Source organism: Hypanus sabinus, chromosome 15 (assembly GCF_030144855.1).
Source record: "Hypanus sabinus isolate sHypSab1 chromosome 15, sHypSab1.hap1, whole genome shotgun sequence".
Classification (NCBI taxonomy): Eukaryota; Metazoa; Chordata; class Chondrichthyes; order Myliobatiformes; family Dasyatidae; genus Hypanus; species Hypanus sabinus.
This window is the reverse complement of record NC_082720.1, coordinates 77,834,708-77,849,427: the sequence shown is the minus strand read 5'-3', so window position 1 is coordinate 77,849,427 and position 14,720 is coordinate 77,834,708.

The window sequence follows — 14,720 nt, the reverse complement described above, 5'->3', positions numbered from 1 at the left end:
GAACTCCACCCCACCGTGTTCCTTTCAGACCCGAGTGATACTCCACCCCACCGTGTTCCTTTCAGATCCGAGTGAACTCAACCCCACCGTGTTCCTTTCAGAACCGAGTGAACTCCACCGCACCGTGTTCCCTTCAGATCAGAGTGAACTCCACCCCACCGTGTTCCCTTCAGATCAGAGTGAACTCCATCCCACCGTGTTCCTTTTAGACCCGAGTGAACTCCACCCCACCGTGTTCCTTTCAGATCCGAGTGAACTTCACCTCACCGTGTTCCCTTCAGATCAGAGTGAACTCCACCCCACCGTGTTCCTTTCAGACCCGAGTGATACTCCACCCCACCGTGTTCCTTTCAGATCCGAGTGAACTCAACCCCACCGTGTTCCTTTCAGACCCGAGTGAACTCCACCCCACCGTGTTCCTTTCAAATCAGAGTGAACTCCACCCCACCGTGTTCCTTTCAGACCTGAGAGAACTCCACCCCACCGTGTTCCTTTCAGATCAGAGTGAACTCCACCTCACCGTGTTCCCTTCAGATTAGAGTGAACTCCACCCCACCGTGTTCCTTTCAGACCCGAGTGAACTCCACCTCACCGTGTTCCTTTCAGACCCGAGTGAACTCCACCGCACCGTGTTCCTTTCAGATCTGATTGAACTCCACCCCACCGTGTTCCTTTCAGACCCGAGTGAACTCCACCCCACCGTGTTCCTTTCAGACCCGAGTGAACTCCACCCCACCGTGTTCCTTTGAGATCAGAATGAACTCCCCCCAACCGTGTTCCTTTCAGATCCGAGTGAACTCCACCCCACCGTGTTCCTTTCAGACCCGAGTGAACTCCACCCCACCGTGTTCCTTTCAGACCCGAGTGAACTCCACCCCACCGTGTTCCTTTCAGACCCGAGTGAACTCCACCCCACCGTGTTCCTTTCAGACCCGAGTGAACTCCGCCCCACCGTGTTCCTTTCAGACCCGAGTGATACTCTACCCCACCGTGTTCCTTTCAGGTCCGAGTGAACTCCACCCCACCGTGTTCCTTTCAGATCAGAGTGAACTCCACCGCACCGTGTTCCCTTCAGATCAGAGTGATACTCCACCCCACTGTGTTCCCTTCAGATCAGAGTGAACTCCACCCCACCGTGTTCCTTTCAGACCCGAGTGAACTCCGCCCCACCGTGTTCCTTTCAGACCCGAGTGAACTCCGCCCCACCGTGTTCCTTTCTGACCCGAGTGAACTCAGCCCCACCGTGTTCCTTTCAGACCCGAGTGATACTCCACCCCACCGTGTTCCTTTCAGATCCGAGTGAACTCAACCCCACCGTGTTCCTTTCAGATCCGAGTGAACTCCACCGCACCGTGTTCCCTTCAGATCAGAGTGATACTCCACCCCACTGTGTTCCCTTCAGATCAGAGTGAACTCCATCCCACCGTGTTCCTTTCAGACCCGAGTGAACTCCACCCCACCGTGTTCCTTTCAGATCCGAGTGAACTTCACCTCACCGTGTTCCCTTCAGATCAGAGTGAACTCCACCCCACCGTGTTCCTTTCAGACCCGAGTGATACACCACCCCACCGTGTTCCTTTCAGATCCGAGTGAACTCAACCCCACCGTGATCCTTTCAGACCCGAGTGAACTCCACCCCACCGTGTTCCTTTCAAATCAGAGTGAACTCCACCCCACCGTGTTCCTTTCAGACCTGAGAGAACTCCACCCCACCGTGTTCCTTTCAGATCAGAGTGAACTCCACCTCACCGTGTTCCCTTCAGATTAGAGTGAACTCCACCCCACCGTGTTCCTTTCAGACCCGAGTGAACTCCACCTCACCGTGTTCCTTTCAGACCCGAGTGAACTCCACCGCACCGTGTTCCTTTCAGTTCAGATTGAACTCCACCCCACCGTGTTCCTTTCAGACCCGAGTGAACTCCACCCCACCGTGTTCCTTTCAGACCCGAGTGAACTCCACCCCACCGTGTTCCTTTGAGATCAGAATGAACTCCCCCCAACCGTGTTCCTTTCAGATCCGAGTTAACTCCACCCCACCGTGTTCCTTTCAGACCAGAGTGAACTCCACCCCACCGTGTTCCTTTCAGACCCGAGTGAACTCCACCCCACCGTGTTCCTTTCAGACCCGAGTGATACTCCACCCCACCGTGTTCCTTTCAGGTCCGAGTGAACTCCACCCCACCGTGTTCCTTTCAGACCCGAGTGAACTCCACCCCACCGTGTTCCTTTCAGGTCCGAGTGAACTCCACCCCACCGTGTTCCTTTCAGACCCGAGTGAACTCCACCCCACCGTGTTCCTTTCAGGTCCGAGTGAACTCCACCCCACCGTGTTCCTTTCAGACCCGAGTGAATTCCGCCCCACCGTGTTCCTTTCAGACCCGAGTGATACTCCACCCCACCGTGTTCCTTTCAGATCCGAGTGAACTCAACCCCACCGTGTTCCTTTCAGACCCGAGTGAACTCCGCCCCACCGTGTTCCTTTCAGACCCGAGTGATACTCCACCCCACCGTGTTACTTTCAGATCCGAGTGAACACAACCCCACCGTGTTCCTTTCAGATCCGAGTGAACTCCACCGCACCGTGTTCCCTTCAGATCAGAGTGATACTCCACCCCACTGTGTTCCCTTCAGATCAGAGTGAACTCCACCCCACCGTGTTCCTTTCAGACCCGAGTGAACTCCGCCCCACCGTGTTCCTTTCAGACCCGAGTGAACTCCGCCCCACCGTGTTCCTTTCTGACCCGAGTGAACTCAGCCCCACCGTGTTCCTTTCAGACCCGAGTGATACTCCACCCCACCGTGTTCCTTTCAGGTCCGAGTGATACTCCACCCCACCGTGTTCCTTTCAGATCCGAGTGAACTCCACCGCACCGTGTTCCCTTCAGATCAGAGTGATACTCCACCCCACCGTGTTCCCTTCAGATCAGAGTGAACTCCATCCCACCGTGTTCCTTTCAGACCCGAGTGAACTCCACCCCACCTTGTTCCTTTCAGATCCCAGTGAACTCCACCCCACCGTGTTCCTTTCAGATCAGAGTGAACTCCACCCCACCGTGTTCCCTTCAGATCAGAGTGAACTCCACCCCACCGTGTTCCTTTCAGACCTGAGTGAACTCCACTCCACCGTGTTCCTTTCAGACCCGAGTGAACTCCACTCCACCGTGTTCCTTTCAGACCCGAGTGAACTCCACTCCACCGTGTTCCTTTCAGACCCGAGTGAACTCCACCCCACGGTGTTCCTTTCAAATCAGAGTGAACTCCACCCCACCGTGTTCCCTTCAGATCAGAGTGAACTCCACCCCACCGTGTTCCCTTCAGTTCCGAGTGAACTCCACCCCACCGTGTTCCTTTCAGACCCGAGTGAACTCCACCCCACCGTGTTCCTTTCAGACCCGAGTGAACTCCACCCCACCGTGTTCCTTTCAGACCCGAGTGATACTCCACCCCACCGTGTTCCTTTCAGGTCCGAGTGAACTCCACCCCACCGTGTTCCTTTCAGACCCGAGTGAACTCCGCCCCACCGTGTTCCTTTCAGACCCGAGTGATACTCCACCCCACCGTGTTCCTTTCAGATCCGAGTGAACTCAACCCCACCGTGTTCCTTTCAGACCCGAGTGAACTCCGCCCCACCGTGTTCCTTTCAGACCCGAGTGATACTCCACCCCACCGTGTTACTTTCAGATCCGAGTGAACTCAACCCCACCGTGTTCCTTTCAGATCCGAGTGAACTCCACCGCACCGTGTTCCCTTCAGATCAGAGTGATACTCCACCCCACTGTGTTCCCTTCAGATCAGAGTGAACTCCACCCCACCGTGTTCCTTTCAGACCCGAGTGAACTCCGCCCCACCGTGTTCCTTTCAGACCCGAGTGAACTCCGCCCCACCGTGTTCCTTTCTGACCCGAGTGAACTCAGCCCCACCGTGTTCCTTTCAGATCCGAGTGAACTCCACCGCACCGTGTTCCCTTCAGATCAGAGTGATACTCCACCCCACCGTGTTCCCTTCAGATCAGAGTGAACTCCATCCCACCGTGTTCCTTTCAGACCCGAGTGAACTCCACCCCACCGTGTTCCTTTCAGATCCGAGTGAACTTCACCTCACCGTGTTCCCTTCAGATTAGAGTGAACTCCACCCCACCGTGTTCCTTTCAGACCTGAGTAAACGCCACCCCACCGTGTTCCTTTCAGACCCGAGTGAACTCCACCCCACCGTGTTCCCTTCAGATCCCAGTGAACTCCACCCCACCGTGTTCCTTTCAGACCCGAGTGAACTCCACCCCACCTTTTTCCTTTCAGATCCCAGTGAACTCCACCCCACCGTGTTCCTTTCAGATCAGAGTGAACTCCACCCCACCGTGTTCCCTTCAGATCAGAGTGAACTCCACCCCACCGTGTTCCTTTCAGACCTGAGTGAACTCCACTCCACCGTGTTCCTTTCAGACCCGAGTGAACTCCACTCCACCGTGTTCCTTTCAGACCCGAGTGAACTCCACTCCACCGTGTTCCTTTCAGACCCGAGTGAACTCCACCCCACCGTGTTCCTTTCAAATCAGAGTGAACTCCACCCCACCGTGTTCCCTTCAGATCAGAGTGAACTCCACCCCACCTTGTTCCTTTCAGATCAGAGTGAACTCCAGCCCACCGTGTTCCTTTCAGATCAGAGTGAAATCCACCCCACCGTGTTCCTTTCAAATCAGAGTGAACTCCACCCCACCGTGTTCCTTTCAGATCAGAGTGAACTCCACCCCACCGTGTTCCCTTCAGATCAGAGTGAACTCCACCTCACCGTGTTCCTTTTAGATCAGAGTGAACTCCACCTCACCGTGTTCCTTTTAGATCAGAGTGAACTCCACCCCACCGTGTTCCTTTCAGACTCGAGTGAACTCCACCCCACCGTGTTCCTTTCAGATCCGAGTGAACTCCACCCCACCGTGTTCCTTTCAGACCCGAGTGAACTCCACCCCACCGTGTTCCTTTCAGATCAGAGTGAACTCCACCCCACCGTGTTCCTTTCAGATCAGAGTGAACTCCACCGCACCGTGTTCCTTTCAGATCCGAGTGAACTCCACCCCACCGTGTTCCCTTCAGATCAGAGTGAACTCCACCCCACCGTGTTCCTTTCAGATCAGAGTGAACTCCACCCCACCGTGTTCCTTTCAGATCAGAGTGAACTCCACCCCACCGTGTTCCTTTCAAATCAGAGTGAACTCCACCCCACCGTGTTCCTTTCAGATCAGAGTGAACTCCACCCCACCGTGTTCCCTTCAGATCAGAGTGAACTCCACCTCACCGTGTTCCTTTTAGATCAGAGTGAACTCCACCTCACCGTGTTCCTTTTAGATCAGAGTGAACTCCACCCCACCGTGTTCCTTTCAGACCCGAGTGAACTCCACCCCACCGTGTTCCTTTCAGACCCGAGTGAACTCCACCCCACCGTGTTCCTTTCAGATCCGAGTGAACTCCACCCCACCTTGTTCCTTTCAGACCCGAGTGAACTCCACCCCACCGTGTTCCTTTCAGATCAGAGTGAACTCCACCCCACCGTGTTCCTTTCAGATCAGAGTGAACTCCACCGCACCGTGTTCCTTTCAGATCCGAGTGAACTCCACCCCACCGTGTTCCCTTCAGATCAGAGTGAACTCCACCCCACCGTGTTCCTTTCAGATCAGAGTGAACTCCACCCCACCGTGTTCCTTTCAGATCAGAGTGAACTCCACCCCACCGTGTTCCTTTCAAATCAGAGTGAACTCCACCCCACCGTGTTCCTTTCAGATCAGAGTGAACTCCACCCCATCGTGTTCCCTTCAGATCAGAGTGAACTCCACCTCACCGTGTTCCTTTTAGATCAGAGTGAACTCCACCTCACCGTGTTCCTTTTAGATCAGAGTGAACTCCACCCCACCGTGTTCCTTTCAGATCAGAGTGAACTCCACCCCACCGTGTTCCTTTCAGACCCGAGTGAACTCCACCCCACCGTGTTCCTTTCAGATCAGAGTGAACTCCACCCCACCGTGTTTCTTTCAAATCAGAGTGAACTCCACCCCACCGTGTTCCTTTCAAATCAGAGTGAACTCCACCCCACCGTGTTACTTTCAGATCAGAGTGAACTCCACCCCACCGTGTTCCCTTCAGATCAGAGTGAACTCCACCCCACCGTGTTCCTTTCAGATCAGAGTGAACTCCACCCCACCGTGTTCCTTTCAGATCAGAGTGAACTCCACCCCACCGTGTTCCTTTCAGATCAGAGTGAACTCCATCCCACCGTGTTCCTTTCAGACCCGAGTAAACTCCACCCCACCGTGTTCCTTTCAGATCCGAGTGAACTCCACCCCACCGTGTTCCTTTCAAATCAGAGTGAACTACACCCCACCGTGTTCCTTTCAGACCCGAGTGAACTCCACCCCACCGTGTTCCTTTCAGACCCGAGTGATACTCCACCCCACCGTGTTCCTTTCAGGTCCGAGTGAACTCCACCCCACCGTGTTCCTTTCAGACCCGAGTGAACTCCGCCCCACCGTGTTCCTTTCAGACCCGAGTGATACTCCACCCCACCGTGTTCCTTTCAGATCCGAGTGAACTCCGCCCCACCGTGTTCCTTTCAGACCCGAGTGAACTCCACCCCACCGTGTTCCTTTCAGACCCGAGTGATACTCCACCCCACCGTGTTCCTTTCAGACCCGAGTGAACTCCACCCCACCGTGTTCCTTTCAGACCCGAGTGAACTCCGCCCCACCGTGTTCCTTTCAGACCCGAGTGATACTCCACCCCACCGTGTTCCTTTCAGATCCGAGTGAACTCAACCCCACCGTGTTCCTTTCAGATCCGAGTGAACTCCACCGCACCGTGTTCCCTTCAGATCAGAGTGATACTCCACCCCACTGTGTTCCCTTCAGATCAGAGTGAACTCCACCCCACCGTGTTCCTTTCAGACCCGAGTGAACTCCGCCCCACCGTGTTCCTTTCAGACCCGAGTGAACTCCGCCCCACCGTGTTCCTTTCTGACCCGAGTGAACTCAGCCCCACCGTGTTCCTTTCAGACCCGAGTGATACTCCACCCCACCGTGTTCCTTTCAGATCCGAGTGAACTCAACCCCACCGTGTTCCTTTCAGATCCGAGTGAACTCCACCCCACCGTGTTCCCTTCAGATCAGAGTGAACTCCATCCCACCGTGTTCCTTTCAGACCCGAGTGAACTCCACCCCACCGTGTTCCTTTCAGATCCGAGTGAACTTCACCTCACCGTGTTCCTTTCAGATCCGAGTGAACTCAACCCCACCGTGTTCCTTTCAGATCAGAGTGAACTCCACCCCACCGTGTTCCTTTCAGATCCGAGTGAACTCCACCCCACCGTGTTCCCTTCAGATCAGAGTGAACTCCATCCCACCGTGTTCCTTTCAGACCCGAGTGAACTCCACCCCACCGTGTTCCTTTCAGATCCGAGTGAACTTCACCTCACCGTGTTCCCTTCAGATCAGAGTGAACTCCACCCCACCGTGTTCCTTTCAGATCCGACTGAACTCCACCCCACCGTGTTCCTTTCAAATCAGAGTGAACTCCACCCCACCGTGTTCCTTTCAAATCAGAGTGAACTCCACCCCACCGTGTTCCTTTCAAATCAGAGTGAACTCCACCCCACCGTGTTCCTTTCAGACCCGAGTGAACTCCACCCCACCGTGTTCCCTTCAGATTAGAGTGAACTCCACCCCACCGTGTTCCTTTCAGACCTGAGTGAACTCCACCCCACCGTGTTCCTTTCAGACCCGAGTGAACTCCACCCCACCGTGTTCCCTTCAGGTCCCAGTGAACTCCACCCCACCGTGTTCCTTTCAGACCCGAGTGAACTCCACCCCACCTTGTTCCTTTCAGATCCCAGTGAACTCCACCCCACCGTGTTCCTTTCAGATCAGAGTGAACTCCACCCCACCGTGTTCCCTTCAGATCAGAGTGAACTCCACCCCACCGTGTTCCTTTCAGACCTGAGTGAACTCCACTCCACCGTGTTCCTTTCAGACCCGAGTGAACTCCACTCCACCGTGTTCCTTTCAGACCCGAGTGAACTCCACTCCACCGTGTTCCTTTCAGACCCGAGTGAACTCCACCCCACCGTGTTCCTTTCAAATCAGAGTGAACTCCACCCCACCGTGTTCCCTTCAGATCAGAGTGAACTCCACCCCACCGTGTTCCTTTCAGATCAGAGTGAACTCCACCCCACCGTGTTCCTTTCAGATCAGAGTGAACTCCACCCCACCGTGTTCCTTTCAAATCAGAGTGAACTCCACCCCACCGTGTTCCTTTCAGATCTGAGTGAACTCCACCCCACCGTGTTCCCTTCAGATCAGAGTGAACTCCACCTCACCGTGTTCCTTTTAGATCAGAGTGAACTCCACCCCACCGTGTTCCTTTCAGACCCGAGTGAACTCCACCCCACCGTGTTCCTTTCAGATCCGAGTGAACTCCAGCCCACCGTGTTCCTTTCAGACCCGAGTGAACTCCACCCCACCGTGTTCCTTTCAGATCAGAGTGAACTCCACCCCACCGTGTTCCTTTCAGATCAGAGTGAACTCCACCGCACCGTGTTCCTTTCAGATCCGAGTGAACTCCACCCCACCGTGTTCCCTTCAGATCAGAGTGAACTCCACCGCACCGTGTTCCTTTCAGATCAGAGTGAACTCCACCACACCGTGTTCCTTTCAGATCCCAAGTGAACTCCACCCCACCGTGTTCCCTTCAGATCAGAGTGAACTCCACCCCACCGTGTTCCTTTCAGACCCGAGTGAACTCCACCCCACCGTGTTCCTTTCAGATCCCAAGTGAACTCCACCCCACCGTGTTCCTTTCAGATCCCAAGTGAACTCCACCCCACCGTGTTCCCTTCAGATCAGAGTGAACTCCACCCCACCGTGTTCCTTTCAGACCCGAGTGAACTCCACCCCACCGTGTTCCTTTCAGATCCCAAGTGAACTCCACCCCACCGTGTTACCTTCAGATCAGAGTGAACTCCACCCCACCGTGTTCCTTTCAGATCCCAGTGAACTCCACCCCAACGTGCTCCTTTCAGATCCCAGTGAACTCCACCCCAACGTGTTCCTTTCAGATCCCAGTGAACTCCACCCCACCGTGTTCCTTTCAGATCCCAGTGAACTCCACCCCAACGTGTTCCCTTCAGATCAGAGTGAACTCAACCCCACCGTGTTCCTTTCAGATCAGAGTGAACTCCACCCCACCGTGTTCCTTTCAGATCCGAGTGAACTCCACCCCACGGTGTTCCTTTCAGATCAGAGTGAACTCCACCCCACCGTGTTCCTTTCAGATCCGAGTGAACTCCACCCCACCGTGTTCCCTTCAGATTAGAGTGAACTCCACCCCACCGTGTTCCTTTCAGACCCGAGTGAACTCCACCCCACCGTGTTCCTTTCAGACCCGAGTGAACTCCACCCCACCGTGTTCCCTTCAGATCAGACTGAACTCCACCCCACCGTGTTCCTTTCAGACCCGAGTGAACTCCACCTCACCGTGTTCCTTTCAAATCAGAGTGAACTCCACCCCACCCTGTTCCTTTCAGATCAGAGTGAACTCCACCCCACCGTGTTCCTTTCAGACCCGAGTGAACTCCACCCCACCGTGTTCCTTTCAGACCCGAGTGAACTCCACCACACCGTGTTCCTTTCAGATCAGAGTGAACTCCACCCCACCGTGTTCCTTTCAGATCAGAGTGAACTCCACCCCACCGTGTTCTTTTCAGATCCGAGTGAACTCCACCCCACCGTGTTCCTTTCAGACCCGAGTGAACTCCACCCCACCGTGTTCCTTTCAGATCCGAGTGAACTCCACCCCACCGTGTTCCTTTCAGACCCGAGTGAACTCCACCCCACCGTGTTCCTTTCAGACCCGAGTGAACTCCACCCCACCGTGTTCCTTTCAGACCCGAGTGAACTCCACCCCACCGTGTTCCCTTCAGATCAGAGTGAACTCCACCCCACCGTGTTCCCTTCAGATCCGAGTGAACTCCACCCCACCGTGTTCCTTTCAGACCCGAGTGAACTCCACCCCACCGTGTTCCTTTCAGATCAGAGTGAACTCCACCCCACCGTGTTCCTTTCAGATCCGAGTGAACTCCACCCCACCGTGTTCCTTTCAGACCCGAGTGAACTCCACCCCACCGTGTTCCTTTCAGACCCGAGTGAACTCCACCCCACCGTGTTCCTTTCAGACCCGAGTGAACTCCACCCCACCGTGTTCCCTTCACATCAGAGTGAACTCCACCCCACCGTGTTCCCTTCAGATCAGAGTGAACTCCACCCCACCGTGTTCCTTTCAGACCCGAGTGAACTCCACCCCACCGTGTTCCCTTCAGATCAGAGTGAACTCCACCCCACCGTGTTCCCTTCAGATCAGAGTGAACTCCACCCCACCGTGTTCCCTTCAGATCAGAGTGAACTCCACCCCACCGTGTTCCCTTCAGATCAGAGTGAACTCCACCCCACCGTGTTCCCTTCAGATTAGAGTGAACTCCACCCCACCGTGTTCCCTTCAGATCAGACTGAACTCCACCCCACCGTGTTCCCTTCAGATTAGAGTGAACTCCACCCCACCGTGTTCCCTTCAGATCAGAGTTACCTCCACCCCACCGTGTTCCTTTCAGACCCGAGTGATACTCCACCCCACCGTGTTCCCTTCAGATCAGAGTGAACTCCACCCCACCGTGTTCCTTTCAGACCCGAGTGAACTCCACCCCACCGTGTTCCTTTCAGATCCGAGTGAACTCCACCCCACCGTGTTCCTTTCAGATCAGAGTGAACTCAACCCCACCGTGTTCCTTTCAGATCCGAGTGAACTCCACCGCACCGTGTTCCCTTCAGATTAGAGTGAACTCCACCCCACCGTGTTCCTTTCAGACTCGAGTGAACTCCACCCCACCGTGTTCCCTTCAGATCAGAGTGAACTCCACACCACCGTGTTCCTTTCAGATCCGAGTGATCTCCACCCCACCGTGTTCCCTTCAGTTCAGAGTGAACTCAACCCCACCGTGTTCCTTTCAGATCAGAGTGAACTCCACCCCACCGTGTTCCTTTCAGACCCGAGTGAACTCCACCCCACCGTGTTCCTTTCAGACCCCAGTGAACTCCACCCCACCGTGTTCCTTTCAGATCCGAGTGAACTCCACCCCACCGTGTTCCTTTCAGATCCGAGTGAACACCACCCCACCGTGTTCCTTTCAGACCCGAGTGAACTCCACCCCACCGTGTTCCCTTCAGATTAGAGTGAACTCCACCCCACCGTGTTCTTTTCAGACTCGAGTGAACTCCACCCCACCGTGTTCCTTTCAGGTCCGAGTGAACTCCACCCCACCGTGTTCCCTTCAGATTAGAGTTAACTCCACCCCACCGTGTTCCTTTCAGACCCGAGTGAACTCCACCCCACCGTGTTCCCTTCAGATCAGAGTGAACTCAACCCCACCGTGTTCCTTTCAGATCAGAGTGAACACCACCCCACCGTGTTCCTTTCAGATCCGAGTGAACTCCACCCCACCGTGTTCCTTTCAGATCAGAGTGAACTCCACCCCACCGTGTTCCTTTCAGATCAGAATGAACTCCACCCCACCGTGTTCCTTTCAGATCCGAGTGAACTCCACCCCACCGTGTTCCTTTCAGATCAGAGTGAACTCCACCCCACCGTGTTCCTTTCAGATCCGAGTGAACTCCACCCCACCGTGTTCCCTTCAGATCAGAGTGAACTCAACCCCACCGTGTTCCTTTCAGATCAGAGTGAACACCACCCCACCGTGTTCCTTTCAGATCCGAGTGAACTCCACTCCACCGTGTTCCTTTCAGATCAGAGTGAACTCCACCCCACCGTGTTCCTTTCAGATCAGAGTGAACTCCACCCCACCGTGTTCCTTTCAGATCCGAGTGAACTCCACCCCACCGTGTTCCTTTCAGATCAGAGTGAACTCCACCCCACCGTGTTCCTTTCAGATCCGAGTGAACTCCACCCCACCGTGTTCCTTTCAGATCAGAGTGAACTCCACCTCACCGTGTTCCTTTCAGATCCGAGTGAACTCCACCCCACCGTGTTCCTTTGAGATCAGAGTGAACTCCACCCCACCGTGTTCCTTTGAAATCAGAATGAACTCCACCCCACCGTGTTCCTTTCAGATCAGAGTGAACTCCACCCCACCGTGTTCCTTTCAGATCCGAGTGAACTCCACCCCACCGTGTTCCTTTCAGATCAGAGTGAACTCCACCCCACCGTGTTCCTTTCAGATCCGAGTGAACTCCACCCCACCGTGTTCCTTTCAGATCAGAGTGAACTCCACCTCACCGTGTTCCTTTCAGATCCGAGTGAACTCCACCCCACCGTGTTCCTTTGAGATCAGAGTGAACTCCACCCCACCGTGTTCCTTTGAAATCAGAATGAACTCCACCCCACCGTGTTCCTTTCAAATCAGAGTGAACTCCACCTCACCGTGTTCCTTTCAGATCCGAGTGAACTCCACCCCACCGTGTTCCTTTGAGATCAGAATGAACTCCACCCCACCGTGTTCCTTTCAAATCAGAGTGAACTCCACTCCACCGTGTTCCTTTCAGATCAGAGTGAACTCCACTCCACCGTGTTCCTTTCAGATCAGAGTGAATTCCACCTCACCGTGTTCCTTTAAGATCCGAGTGAACTCCACCTCACCGTGTTCCTTTCAGACCCGAGTGAACTCCACCCCACCGTGTTCCTTTCAGGTCCGAGTGAACTCCACTCCACCGTGTTCCCTTCAGATCAGAGTGAACTCCACCTCACCGTGTTCCTTTCAGATCCGAGTGAACTCCACCCCACCGTGTTCCTTTCAGACCCGAGTGAACTCCACCCCACCGTGTTCCCTTCAGATCAGAGTGAACTCAACCCCACCGTGTTCCTTTCAGATCAGAGTGAACACCACCCCACCGTGTTCCTTTCAGATCCGAGTGAACTCCACCCCACCGTGTTCCTTTCAGATCAGAGTGAACTCCACCCCACCGTGTTCCTTTCAGATCAGAATGAACTCCACCCCACCGTGTTCCTTTCAGATCCGAGTGAACTCCACCCCACCGTGTTCCCTTCAGATCAGAGTGAACTCAACCCCACCGTGTTCCTTTCAGATCAGAGTGAACACCACCCCACCGTGTTCCTTTCAGATCCGAGTGAACTCCACTCCACCGTGTTCCTTTCAGATCAGAGTGAACTCCACCCCACCGTGTTCCTTTCAGATCAGAGTGAACTCCACCCCACCGTGTTCCTTTCAGATCCGAGTGAACTCCACCCCACCGTGTTCCTTTCAGATCAGAGTGAACTCCACCCCACCGTGTTCCTTTCAGATCCGAGTGAACTCCACCCCACCGTGTTCCTTTCAGATCAGAGTGAACTCCACCTCACCGTGTTCCTTTCAGATCCGAGTGAACTCCACCCCACCGTGTTCCTTTGAGATCAGAGTGAACTCCACCCCACCGTGTTCCTTTGAAATCAGAATGAACTCCACCCCACCGTGTTCCTTTCAGATCAGAGTGAACTCCACCCCACCGTGTTCCTTTCAGATCCGAGTGAACTCCACCCCACCGTGTTCCTTTCAGATCAGAGTGAACTCCACCCCACCGTGTTCCTTTCAGATCCGAGTGAACTCCACCCCACCGTGTTCCTTTCAGATCAGAGTGAACTCCACCTCACCGTGTTCCTTTCAGATCCGAGTGAACTCCACCCCACCGTGTTCCTTTGAGATCAGAGTGAACTCCACCCCACCGTGTTCCTTTGAAATCAGAATGAACTCCACCCCACCGTGTTCCTTTCAAATCAGAGTGAACTCCACCTCACCGTGTTCCTTTCAGATCCGAGTGAACTCCACCCCACCGTGTTCCTTTGAGATCAGAATGAACTCCACCCCACCGTGTTCCTTTCAAATCAGAGTGAACTCCACTCCACCGTGTTCCTTTCAGATCAGAGTGAACTCCACTCCACCGTGTTCCTTTCAGATCAGAGTGAACTCCACCTCACCGTGTTCCTTTAAGATCCGAGTGAACTCCACCTCACCGTGTTCCTTTCAGACCCGAGTGAACTCCACCCCACCGTGTTCCTTTCAGGTCCGAGTGAACTCCACTCCACCGTGTTCCCTTCAGATCAGAGTGAACTCCACCCCACCGTGTTCCTTTCAGACCCGAGTGAACTCCACCTCACCGTGTTCCCTTCAGATCAGAGTGAACTCCACCCCACCGTGTTCCTTTCAGATCCGAGTGAACTCCACCCCACCGTGTTCCTTTCAGATCAGCGTGAACTCCACCCCACCGTGTTCCTTTCAGATCCGAGTGAACTCCACCGCACCGTGTTCCTTTCAGATCCGAGTGAACTCCACCCCACCGTGTTCCTTTCAGATCCGAGTGAACTCCACCCCACCGTGTTCCCTTCAGATCAGAGTGAACTCCACCCCACCGTGTTCCTTTCAAACCCGAGTGAACTCCACCCCACCGTGTTCCCTTCAGATCAGAGTGAACTCCACCCCACCGTGTTCCTTTCAGATCCGAGTGAACTCCACCCCACCGTGTTCCCTTCAGATCAGAGTGAACTCCACCCCACCGTGTTCCTTTCAGATCCGAGTGAACTCCACCCCACCGTGTTCCCTTCAGATCAGAGTGAACTCCACCGCACCGTGTTCCTTTCAGACCCGAGTGAACTCCACCCCACCGTGTTCCTTTCAGACCCGAGTGA